We start from the raw sequence: 12,875 nt of genomic DNA, 5'->3' as shown, positions 1-12,875 counted from the left end.
GGGGGCTCGGGGGAGGCATCATACCAGGATATTTGTCCAATGTTATTTTCTTTAATTTTTACAACCAGCGGCACCAGCCGCTCTCCTCCGTCCTGCAGCTTCCCCCTACTCCCATCACAGGGACTCCCGGCCATTACAGCATTCCCCCCAGAGGCTACACCACCCCCAGGGGTACCTGCTGCTGTTGACACTGGATGGGGGGCTGCCACGGACAGGGACCCTTCTTGGGATTTCTCCGCTCCGTGCAGCACCAATCAACCCTCCTCTTCCTTAGACGGACCCGCAGGCACAACTTCCCCTTCAGCGAGAGGACCTTTTGCGGCTCCGGGGATCTCTGCTCTCAGTGCTATTTGTTCCGAGGTACCCCCCCCTTTGCACGGAGGGGGTATATTGCACACCTCTAGCCCCTGCAGGTCCCGGGCACTCAGATCTTACCTCCGGCAGCTTTTTCCTCTGTTCCTTTGCAGCAGCAGCCGCCATTGCAGTCCTGCCAGATGTTCCTTCATTCCCTTTCTTTTTTACTTTCACTGGGGAAGCCAGTAAAATCTTCCGTGACCTCCTCATGATTAAAGGGTACCTCCTGGCACCCCCTAATAGTTAAAGTCACAGGCCACAGCTGGGCCCTTCCAGGCAGGGGAATCCCTTAGCACAGCTGCCCGCTTCCAAGCTCCCACAGCTGGGAGAGGGGGCGGGATCCCTCAGGTAACCAGAAGGATCCCAGGAGCTCCTGCAGACATGTCCAGACATGTCCAGAACTGAGTAGTATACTGGTCCCCACAATGCAGCACAGATATTTCGCACTGATCCGGAGATTAGAACTGAGTCTGACACAGATCTGCAAGAAAATGCTATAGCCTTCTGTACTATACTACTATATACTGGTAATCACCACAATGCAGCACTGTAATACTATATACTGGTCCCCACAATGCAGCACAGATATGGAGCACTGATCCAGAGAATAGAACTGAGTCTGACACGGAGCTGCAAGATACAGCAATGGACAACTGTACTGTACTACTATATACTGGTGGTCACCACAATGCAGCACTGTACTACTATATACTGGTCCCCACAATACAGAACAGATATTGAGCACTGATCCGGAGAGTAGAACTGAGTCTGACACGGAGCTGCTAGATAACGCTATGGCCTACTGTACTGTACTACTATATACTGATGGTCACCACAATGCAGCACTGTACTACTATATACTGGTCCCCACAATGCAGCAAAGATATTGAGCACTGAACTGGAGTACAGAACTGAGTCTGACACGGAGCTGCAAGATACAGCAATGGACAACTGTACTGTACTACTATATACTGGTGTTCACCACAATGTAGCACTGTACTACTATATACTGGTCCCCACAATGCAGCAAAGATATTGAGCACTGATCTGGAGAATAGAACTGAGTCTGACATGGAGCTACAAGATAATGCTATGGCCTACTGTACTGTACTACTGTATACTGGTGGTCACCACAATGCAGCACTGTACTACTATATACTGGTCCCCACAATGCAGCACAGATATTGATCACTGATCCGTAGAATAGAACTGAGTCTGACACACAGCTGCAAGATACAGCAATGGACAACTGTACTATACTACTATATACTGGTGGTCACCACAATGCAGCACTATACTACTATACACTGGTCGTCACAATGCACCAAAGATATTGAGCACTGATGCAGAGAATAGAAATGAGCCTGACACGGAGCTGAAAGATAACGCTATGGTCTACTGTACTGTACTACTATATACTGGTGGTCACCACAATGCAGCACTGTACTACTATATACTGCTCTCCGCAATGCAGCAAAGATATTGAGCTCTGATACGGAGAATAGACCTGCGTCTGACATGGGCTGCAAGATGCAGTAATGGACAACTGTACTGTACTACTATATACTGGTGGTCACCATAATGCAGCACTGTTCTACTATATACTGGTCCCCACAATGCAGCACAGATATTGAGCACTGATCCAGAGATTAGAACTGAGTCTGACACGGATCTGCAAGATAATGCTATGGCCTACTGTACTGTACTACTATATACTGGTGGTCACCACAATGCAGCACTGTAATACTATATACTGGTCCCCACAATGCAGCACAGATATTGAGCACTGATTCAGAGAATAGAACTGAGTCTGACACGGAGCTGGGAGATACAGCAATGGACAACGGTACTGTACTGTACTACTATATACTGGTGGTCACCACAATGCAGCACTGTACTACTATATACTGATCTCCACAATGCAGCACAGATATTGAATGGAGCTGCAAGATAATGATATGACCTACTGTACTGTACTACTATATACTGGTGCTCACAACAATGCAGCACTGTACTACTATATACTGGTCCCCACAATGCAGCAAAGATATTGAGCACTGATCTGGAGAATAGAACTGAGTCTGACATGGAGCTGCACAAGAACAAGAAGCGACCAGGCACTGGTCCAAATTAAATAATGGTATAAATGTCTAAAAAACCAAATGTGGACAGTTGAAAAAGGTTAAACTCTTTTGAATTGTAGTCCTAGTTGGTGGTGCGCCCAGAGCCAGAAAGTACAAGTACTAACAACAGGAGAAAAAGAAAGCTCTTGTGTGGGCGCACTCTTATACAAAAAAGAAATTCTTTAAATGTGTGTCAAAAAGATATTTAAAACATCCATTTATTATTCAAGGTTAAAAAACTATTACCCATCTATGATCCAAAAGTGAAATAAGAAAGAGATATAACGAGTATACAAAAAATGTTAAAATGTTCTGGTCTTTGTTTGGAGAGGTTGTAGACACTTATTTGTCTGACAGCCGTCTCCCCTGACCAGTACAGAAATTCTGTATTAGTGAAACCAAGGAAGGAGAAAAGTGTGTATCTTCAAAGAGCCAATATGGTTGGATCTATGTTGTACACTTGGCTGGCGACCAGATGCTCAGATTACCCACGTATTGGGGCTGTCTGTTGCCGTGATTAAAGTCTGACGCTGGACTTATTATATACCAAAACAGGAGGGTGAAAGAAGATTAGTGGTGATACTGCTGTTGGAGGTCACCTTGAAAAGGAGTAGTACCTACTCTACAACACCGGGTATTCCCAGGAAGTCTCCTCTCCCGGTACTGACCCAGCCCAACGCCGTTTCGCTTCCAAGATCGAACGAGATCGGGCATTAGCGGCGTGGTATGGTAGTAGAGGAACTATATACCAATGAGAGTGCACCTATATAGGAGAATAAGGTAATACCTTATTCTCCTATATAGGTGCACTCTCATTGGTATTGTAGAGTAGGTACTACTCCTTTTCAAGGTGACCACCAACAGCAGTATCACCACTAATCTTCTTTCACCCTCCTGTTTTGGTATATAATAAGTCCAGCGTCAGACTTTAATCACGGCAACAGACAGCCCCAATACGTGGGTAATCTGAGCATCTGGTCGCCAGCCAAGTGTACAACATAGATCCAACCATATTGGCTCTTTGAAGATACACACTTTTCTCCTTCCTTGGTTTCACTAATACAGAATTTCTGTACTGGTCAGGGGAGACGGCTGTCAGACAAATAAGTGTCTACAACCTCTCCAAACAAAGACCAGAACATTTTAACATTTTTTGTATACTCGTTATATCTCTTTCTTATTTCACTTTTGGATCATAGATGGGTAATAGTTTTTTAACCTTGAATAATAAATGGATGTTTTAAATATCTTTTTGACACACATTTAAAGAATTTCTTTTTTGTATAAGAGTGCGCCCACACAAGAGCTTTCTTTTTCTCCTGTTGTTAGTATCTGACATGGAGCTGCAAGATAACGCTATGGTCTACTGTACTGTACTACTATATACTGGTGGTCACCACAATGCAGCACTGTACTACTATATACTGCTCTCCGCAATGCAGCAAAGATATTGAGCTCTGATACGGAGAATAGACCTGCGTCTGACATGGGCTGCAAGATGCAGTAATGGACAACTGTACTGTACTACTATATACTGGTGGTCACCAGAATGCAGCACTGTACTACTATATACTGGTCCCCACAATGCAGCACAGATATTGAGCACTGATCCGGAGATTAGAACTGAGTCTGACACGGATCTGCAAGATAATGCTATGGCCTACTGTACTGTACTACTATATACTGGTGGTCACCACAATGCAGCACTGTAATACTATATACTGATCTCCACAATGCAGCACAGATATTGAATGGAGCTGCAAGATAACGCTATGACCTACTGTACTGTACTACTATATACTGGTGGTCACCACAATGCAGCACTGCACTGCTATATACTGGTGGTCAACACAATGCAGCACTGTTTTACTGTATATACTAGTCCCCACAATGCAGCACTGTACTACTATATACTGGTCCCCACAATGCAGCACAGATATTGAGCACTGATCTGGAGAATAGAACTGAGTCTGACATGGAGCTGCAAGATAACACTATGGCCTACTGTACTATACTTCTATATACTGATGGTCAACACAATGCAGCACTGTACTACTATATACTGGTCCCCACAATGAACCAAAGATATTGAGCACTGATCTGGAGAATAGAACTGAGTCTAAAACGGAGCTGCAAGATACAGCAATGGACAACTGTACTGTACTACTATATACTGGTGGTCACCACAATGCTGCACTGTACTACTATATACTGGTCCCCACAATGCAGCACAGATATTGCGCACTGATCCGGAGATTAGAACTGAGTTTGACATGGAGCTGCAAGATAACGCTATGGCCTACTGTACTGTACTACTATATACTGGTGGTCACCACACTGCAGCACTGTACTACTTTATACTGGTCCCCACAATGCAGCACTGTACTACTATATACTGGTCCCCACAATGCAGCACAGATATTGATCACTGATCTGAAGATTAGAACTGAGTCTGACATGGATCTGCAAGATAACGCTATGACCTACTGAACTGTACTACTATATACTGGTGCTCACCACAATGCAGCACTGTACTACTATATACTGGTCCCCACAATGCTGCAAAGATATTGAGCACTGATCCGGGGAATAGACCTGCGTCTGACATGGGCTTCAAGATGTAGTAATGGACAACTGTACTGTATTACTATATACTGGTGGTCACCATAATGCAGCACTGTACTACTATATACTGGTGCCCACAATGCAGCACAGATATTGAGCACTGATCCGGAGAATAGAACTGAGTCTGACATGGAGCTGCAAGATAACGCTATGGTCTACTGTACTGTACTACTATATACTGGTGGTCACCACAATGCAGCACTGTACTACTATATACTGGTCCCCACAATGCAGCACAGATATTGAGCACCGATCCGTAGAATAGAACTGAGTCTGACACACAGCTGCAAGATACAGCAATGGACAACTGTATACTGGTGGTCACCACAATGCAGCACTATACTACTATACACTGGCCCTCACAATGCACCAAAGATATTGAGCACTGATGCAGAGAATAGAAATTAGCCTGACATGGAGCTGAAAGATAACGCTATGGTCTACTGTACTGTAGTACTATATACTGGTGGTCAACACAATGCAGCACTGTACTACTATATACTGGTCCCCGCAATGCAGCAAAGATATTGAGCACTGATCCGGAGAATAGACCTGCGTCTGACATGGGCTTCAAGATGCAGTAATGGACAACTGTACTGTATTACTATATACTGGTGGTCACCATAATGCAGCACTGTACTACTATATACTGGTCCCCACAATGAAGCACAGATATTGGGCACTGATCCGGAGATTAGAACTGAGTCTGACACGGATCTGAAAGATAATGCTATGGCCTACTGTACTGTACTACTATATACTGGTGGTCACCACAATGCAGCACTGTAATACTATATACTGGTCCCCACAATGCAGCACAGATATTGAGCACTGATTCGGAGAATAGAACTGAGTCTGACACGGAGCTGGGAGATACATCAATGGACAACCGTACTGTACTGTACTACTATATACTGGTGGTCACCACAATGCAGCACTGCACTACTATATACTGATCTCCACAATGCAGCACAGATATTGAATAGAGCTGCAAGATAACGCTATGACCTACTGTACTGTACTACTATATACTGGTGGTCACCACAATGCAGCACTGCACTACTATATACTGGTGGTCAACACAATGCAGCACTGTTTTACTGTATATACTAGTCCCCACAATGCAGCACTGTACTACTATATACTGGTCCCCACAATGCAGCACAGATATTGAGCACTGATCTGGAGAATAGAACTGAGTCTGACATGGAGCTGCAAGATAACGCTATGGCCTACTGTACTATACTTCTATATACTGATGGTCACCACAATGCAGCACTGTACTACTATATACTGGTCCCCACAATGAACCAAAGATAGTGAGCACTGATCTGGAGAATAGAACTGAGTCTAAAACGGAGCTGCAAGATACAGCAATGGACAACTGTACTGTACTACTATATACTGGTGGTCACGACAATGCAGCACTGTACTACTATATACTGGTCCCCACAATGCAGCACAGATATTGCGCACTGATCCGGAGATTAGAACTGAGTTTGACATGGAGCTGCAAGATAACGCTATGGCCTACTGTACTGTACTACTATATACTGGTGGTCACCACATTGCAGCACTGTACTACTATATACTGCTCCCCACAATGCAGCAAATATATTGAGCACTGATCCAGAGAATAGAACTGAGTATGACACGGGCTGCAAGATACAGCAATGGACAACTGTACTGTACTACTATATACTGGTGGTCACCACAATGAAGCACTGTACTACTATATACTGGTCCCCACAATGCAGCACAGATATTGAGCACTGATCTGGAGAATAGAACTGAGTCTGACACGGAGCTGCAAGATACAGCAATGGACAACTGTACTGTACTACTATATACTGGTGGTCACCACAATGCAGCACTGTACTACTATATACTGGTCCCCACAATGCAGCACAGATATTGAGCACTGATCTGAAGATTAGAACTGAGTCTGACATGGATCTGCAAGATAACGCTATGACCTACTGAACTGTACTACTATATACTGGTGGTCACCACAATGCAGCACTGTACTACTATATACTGGTCCCCACAATGCTGCAAAGATATTGAGCACTGATCCAGAGAATAGAACTGAGTATGACACAGGCTGCAAGATACAGCAATGGACAACTGCACTGTACTACTGTATACTGGTGGTCACTACAATGCAGCACTGTACTACTATATACTGGTCCCCACAATGCAGCACAGATATTGAGCACTGATCCAGAGAATAGAACTGAGTCTGACACGAAGCTGCAAGATAACGCTATGGCCTACTGTAGTGTACTACTATATACTGGTGGTCACCACAATGCAGCACTGTAGTACTATATACTAGTCCCCACAATGCAGCACACTGAGCTCAGATATTGAGCTTTTCAGGCAGAGAACGTAGCCACGTCCTCTCCACTCAATCAACAATGCACGAGTGAAAATGGCGGCGACGCGCGGCTCTTTATATGGAATACGAATCTCACGAGAATCCGACAGCGGGATGATGACGTTTTCCCCCGTTCGGGTTTTGCGTGTTAGGCAGAATAACCAAGGCTGCCTCGGACCCGTATAAACTACGTGAAGTTCGGGGGGGGTCAGATCTCGACTAACCGAACCCGCTCATCTCTAATTAGAAAGTGTATTTTATTCCAATGCCGTAAGATCTTAAGACAAAGAAGAAACTAAAACACACTCCTGCAATATGAAGTTTCTGGGGGTATAAGTAGAGCTACCCAGAAAGCTGAAAAAATATTCTTGGACCCAAGAAGTAATATTCTGCCAGGGATCTACTGTGGAACCTATTATATTGGATTTATCTGGAACTCTGTATTGCTGGAGAGATATTCTGCTCCTAGACTAAGAAATTATGGGGGTCATTCCGAGTTGTTCGCTCGTTATTTTTTTCTCGCAACGGAGCGATTAGTCGCTAATGCGCATGCGCAATGTCCGCAGTGCGACTGCGCCAAGTAAATTTGCTATGCAGTTAGGATTTTTACTCACGGTTTTTTCTTCGTTCTGGTGATCGTAATGTGATTGACAGGAAGTGGGTGTTTCTGGGCGGAAACAGGCCGTTTTATGGGTGTGTGCGAAAAAACGCTACCGTTTCTGGGAAAAACGCGGGAGTGGCTGGAGAAACGGAGGAGTGTCTGGGCGAACGCTGGGTGTGTTTGTGACGTCAAACCAGGAACGACAAGCACTGAACTGATCGCAGATGCCGAGTAAGTCTGGAGCTACTCAGAAACTGCTAAGAGGTGTGTAATCGCAATTTTGAGAATCTTTCGGTCGCAATTTTAATATGCTAAGATTCACTCCCAGTAGGCGGCGGCTTAGCGTGTGCAAAGCTGCTAAAAGCAGCTTGCGAGCGAACAACTCGGAATGACCCCCTATATTCTGTCAGGAGTTTGTGGTGGGAATTGTTGTGTGGAATAGGAATACAGAAGTGTGCTGAAATGTTTATAACCCATTCTGTTCAATAAACCACTGTTAGCTTTCATATACCACTGTGCATGAATAATTTGGAACTCCATGGCAGCCAAACCATTACAAAAAATGGTGCCAGACCACCTGCCAATGCAGCCAGGCTGCTTAGGCAGGGGTCAACCTCAAATTGATATGTCTGCATGTGAGTAGGTGGACGCAGATCTTTCTGTGGAAGCAAGATCTGATCCATCTCTGAATAACCACCTCAGACATACACACAGATATAGTTAAATTTAGAAAAAAGCTGAGAATGCTACCTTTTACACAGATCTACAATACAAGTGTGACTTTTCAATTGATGAGAGACTTGTCTTTATGAAATTGAGTTTACTGTACTTCTACCTGGGCCTCCCCATTGCTTTAATAGGCAGCCTCCCCCACCCCCAATCCCACCTCCTGTGAGACTTGTGATATCACTTACTGGGTGTACTGCTTAGTAAAACACAACACAGCGGTACACTACTGTATGTAAATTAATGGCTCATTCTGTCATTTACTAACCAGTTCACCCAGTCCATAAAATCACAAGTCTCACGGTGGGTGGGATTGGGGATGGTGGAGGCTTCCTATTAAAGCAATGGGGAGGCCCGGGAAGAAGTACAGTAAACTCAGTCTCAGAAAGATAAGACTTTTTTCGTAATTTGAAAAGCCACACTTGTATAAAAAGTAGCATCCACAGCCTTTTTTTTGAACACCTTTATATCTCCATGGTGACCATCAGTAATACTTCCTAATGTGCTGATGATCAAATAGAGCCGAGGATTGTTATAATTGTATCACATGTATACCAATCTAACATTACCCAAGAGCAGAAGGGTCTCTATAAGCACTGCCGTTGTGCTGTGGGTGATCACTTCACAGTGAATCCCAGTGGAATGTATAATCCGACTGTTATGAGTCGCTGCTGTGGCTCATTACTGTTTGTAATTATGTCTGTCTCCTAGCAACTAGGATGTTGGCTGCTACATGCAGCAGCACACCTGTTTGGAATGCCTCATTACATGACTCCAGCATGATGTATCCTGTGATTTGTCTGTATCCCTTCACTAGGAATTCTGGTCAGTTCTGTCCTCCCAGTAATAGTCCCTAGCTCCTGCACCTAGAGAGCTTAGTACAGTTCCCAGTCTGTCTGTTCCTGAGTCCTGGATCCCTGTCTCTGTGCTCCTGCATCCTGTACTCTGCTTCAGTCCTTTGTGTGTTGTCCCTGCCCACGAGTTACTCTCGTGTCTGGTCCTGATCTAAGTCTAGGCTCCTGCCACATCTCTGTGATTATATCCTGCCAGCTCTGGTTCTGAGTACATCCACTCGAGTTTGCATCCTGTCTGTTATTGCAGACTGCAGCCAAATTACACTATCCATTCAGCTAGTCTCTCTGCAACTAGGTTCATGCTGACAGTACTCTGCTTTCAATCAGTACACACCCAGCACCTGTTTGTTTCCCAGCCGTTAGCCATTACTTGGCTGTGTTCACCCTTAACATACATCTAGTCCCTTCAGTTATAATTTCCTGTAACTAGTGCATATCTGGTCTTGGAATCTTCAGTTACCTTATATTATCAAGCCTGTCTGCAGTTATCATTCCTGTATCCAATTTGCCTACAATTAACCCTTGCTGGCTGCTAAACTCCAGGTTTATTACCTTGAGGTCTCCAGCCTATTGTGTAAGCCCCTACTGCTAGAGGCTTAAGTTCAGATGGCATCTCAAGTACCATTGAGTGCATACAGGAACATGAGTGGCTGTTATTGGCAGAAGACCCTCTCACCTGCTCTAGGGGTCACACATATATATATAGCGCTGGAGTTCTTAAAACCAACCAATTTATTAAATTTGGGCAATTCTAAATCGTCATTGGATGAGTTAACTCATGTGGTAGCAATAGCACATGTGACCTGGAAATACCAATACTACTGTCAATCTGTTTAATATTAATAAATACACTAACAAACACAGGGTACTGCATCATTGCCTGAAAAAAACCTTCTTGGCAAACCCTTTTTGAGCCCTGATTTTAATCCTACTCCTGAGGAGAGCTTTATAACATTGAGTTATTTCTGCACTGTTTTCTAATCTCATAAACTGATTGGTCTATCGTGTCACATGATTTATGTTTACATCATGTGACTCTGCTACTGCAGCAATTTCAAAGTAAAAACATTTGTATGTATCTTTAACATTTATTGCTTACTATGTTTTATATGAGTAAATAATATGTATATATTACTTATGGAAATATGTTGAACATGTTTTTAGATATGGTTTGGATAATAGAACAATAAAAATTAGTTGCAGCTGCTTACTGTTTCTAAGTAGTCCATACTTGCCCATTCTCATGGAATGGACAGGAGGCTCCTGAAAATCAAGTAGCCCTCAAAGCCCCCTAGAAAAACTGGCAAGTCTCCAAATTTAGGAGGCACCCCCCCAGTCCTGCCACCCACTTCGTGAGAAAAGTGGGCATTCCAGGCAGTCAATTATGCGATACTTACTGAACTGTGTCATTTTAGCCACAACCCCTGCTGTATAATGCTGGTAATCTCAGCATTGGAGAGCTGGGGGCATGGCTACAATGATGCAAACGGGGCCACCACACCCCCCATTCCCCCCATCATAGTGTTAATCCTCCACCCCACCCCCTTTGACACATCACACCTGCCAGGATTGGACACTGGATATTATTTGGACACTTCTGCATCCTTTTTGCATTGCAGTCCTCACTGTCCATTGCATATCTGCTGCAAAGGCCTCTTTGCTTAAATGCAGACATTTGGAGTTTCCACTCAAGCTGGTAATATCACACATCATTTCTGGGTATTATTTTTGGGACTTTAACCTCTTCAGTGGCATGCCCGGAAATCTTACAGGCTTGCCAGCGATGACAGCGCTGGCAACCCCGTAAGATTTCCTGGCATACTACTGACTGAGATCACAGGGACAGCCGTGCAGTGTTCACAGCACCCGGGAATCATTATACTCCATTATGGAGTTTAGCCTGCCCCCTGGACTCCTATTGACCAGGGGGCGGGTTTAGCAGTAAAATGTAATCAGTGATGGGGCTGTTGATCCCCGCAGGCGATCGCCAGGCGATTATCTCGCACTGCCCCAACAGTTGCCCCCCCCCTGCACCTCCGCCCCACATCTCCCATGGGTGTGTTTTTAAATTAAAAACTTGCCACTGAAGGGGTTAAATCACAAATTATCTTGTGGACTGCCAAAGACTTAGACTTTTTCTGGGATTGTCCCCCTGTCCCACCTGCGGGCCGCAGTGACCTGTAGTGAGGGAGACATTTGGGAGGGGATAGATGCTGTGGGCCTGCGCAAAGCATCTATTCTCCGGGAGAGAGGGACAGGGGGATGCCAGCAGCTCACAGAGCGCTCAGAATGCCACTTCCCCCCCCCCCCCCCCCCCCACACACACACACACACACACAGCAGCAGCAAAAATAGGGCATGGCCCATGATCACGGCACTTCCCGCAAGTCCACGACCCATAATTTTGGATGCGCGTCTTCAGCTCGCAAGTGTCCCTCCTTCAAACTTTAGAAAGTTGGGAGGTATGTAATAATACTATGTTATATATTTATTATTGTTTAGCGCTGTTCAATTCTATATTCTGGTTTCACATGAAACATCAAGTTCACGTATACAGTTTATGTGTAAATCTGGCTTTGATACTAGACAGTGCCTCCAACAGCCATTGACTTCACTGCATGTCAATGTCTGTCCAGTATCATTATTGGAATCATTGTACAAAAGAATTGCAGGTTTGCCTACCGGATGAGGATTCACTATTCATTAGCTTATTATACATTATACAGTAATGTGAGATTTTGTTGTGTACAAAACAGCAGCTTATAGATGCTTAAATCTCAGCTCAAAGTACACCATAAGTATGGGGATCAGAATGATATACCGACGGTTGGGATGCCGGCCTTCATGTGCCGACAATGGCATCCGGGATGTCAGTATGCCAGCAGTGGGGTGAGTGCAAAGAGTCCCCTTGTGGGCTCGGAGGCTCGCTACACTAGCCACAGGATCTTTTCCCACTCTATGGGTGTTGTGCACCCCAATGAGCGGGAATAGCCCATTAGCCGGGATTCCGGCTGTCGGCATTGTCAGTGGTCAAGATTCCGGTGTCGGTATCCTGGCCGCCGGGATCCCGATGGCCAGCAAATTAACTGCATCCTGTTTAAGTCAGTGGTTCCCAAACTGTGTGCCTAGGCTCTTGCAGGAGTACCTAAGTCAGTGGTTCCCAAACGGTGTGCCTAGGCTCTTGCAGGAGTACCTAAGTCAGTGGTTCCCAA

The 12,875-nt window shown here is 44.8% G+C and overlaps 1 protein-coding gene and 1 pseudogene across 1 annotated transcript in view; both read right to left on the bottom strand.

The window, feature by feature from the left end:
- Positions 1-12,875, bottom strand: part of LOC134969339 (capping protein, Arp2/3 and myosin-I linker protein 3-like) — a 1,162,896-nt gene that overhangs the window by 97,672 nt on the left and 1,052,349 nt on the right. The gene's annotated exons all lie outside the window — the stretch shown is intronic.
- On the bottom strand, positions 3,097-3,215 carry LOC134970416 (5S ribosomal RNA; annotated as a pseudogene).

Source organism: Pseudophryne corroboree, chromosome 11, assembly GCF_028390025.1.
Source record: "Pseudophryne corroboree isolate aPseCor3 chromosome 11, aPseCor3.hap2, whole genome shotgun sequence".
Taxonomy (NCBI): domain Eukaryota; kingdom Metazoa; phylum Chordata; class Amphibia; order Anura; family Myobatrachidae; genus Pseudophryne; species Pseudophryne corroboree.
Note: the sequence above shows the minus strand (reverse complement) of the source record. Positions and strands in the feature narration are given on the sequence as shown.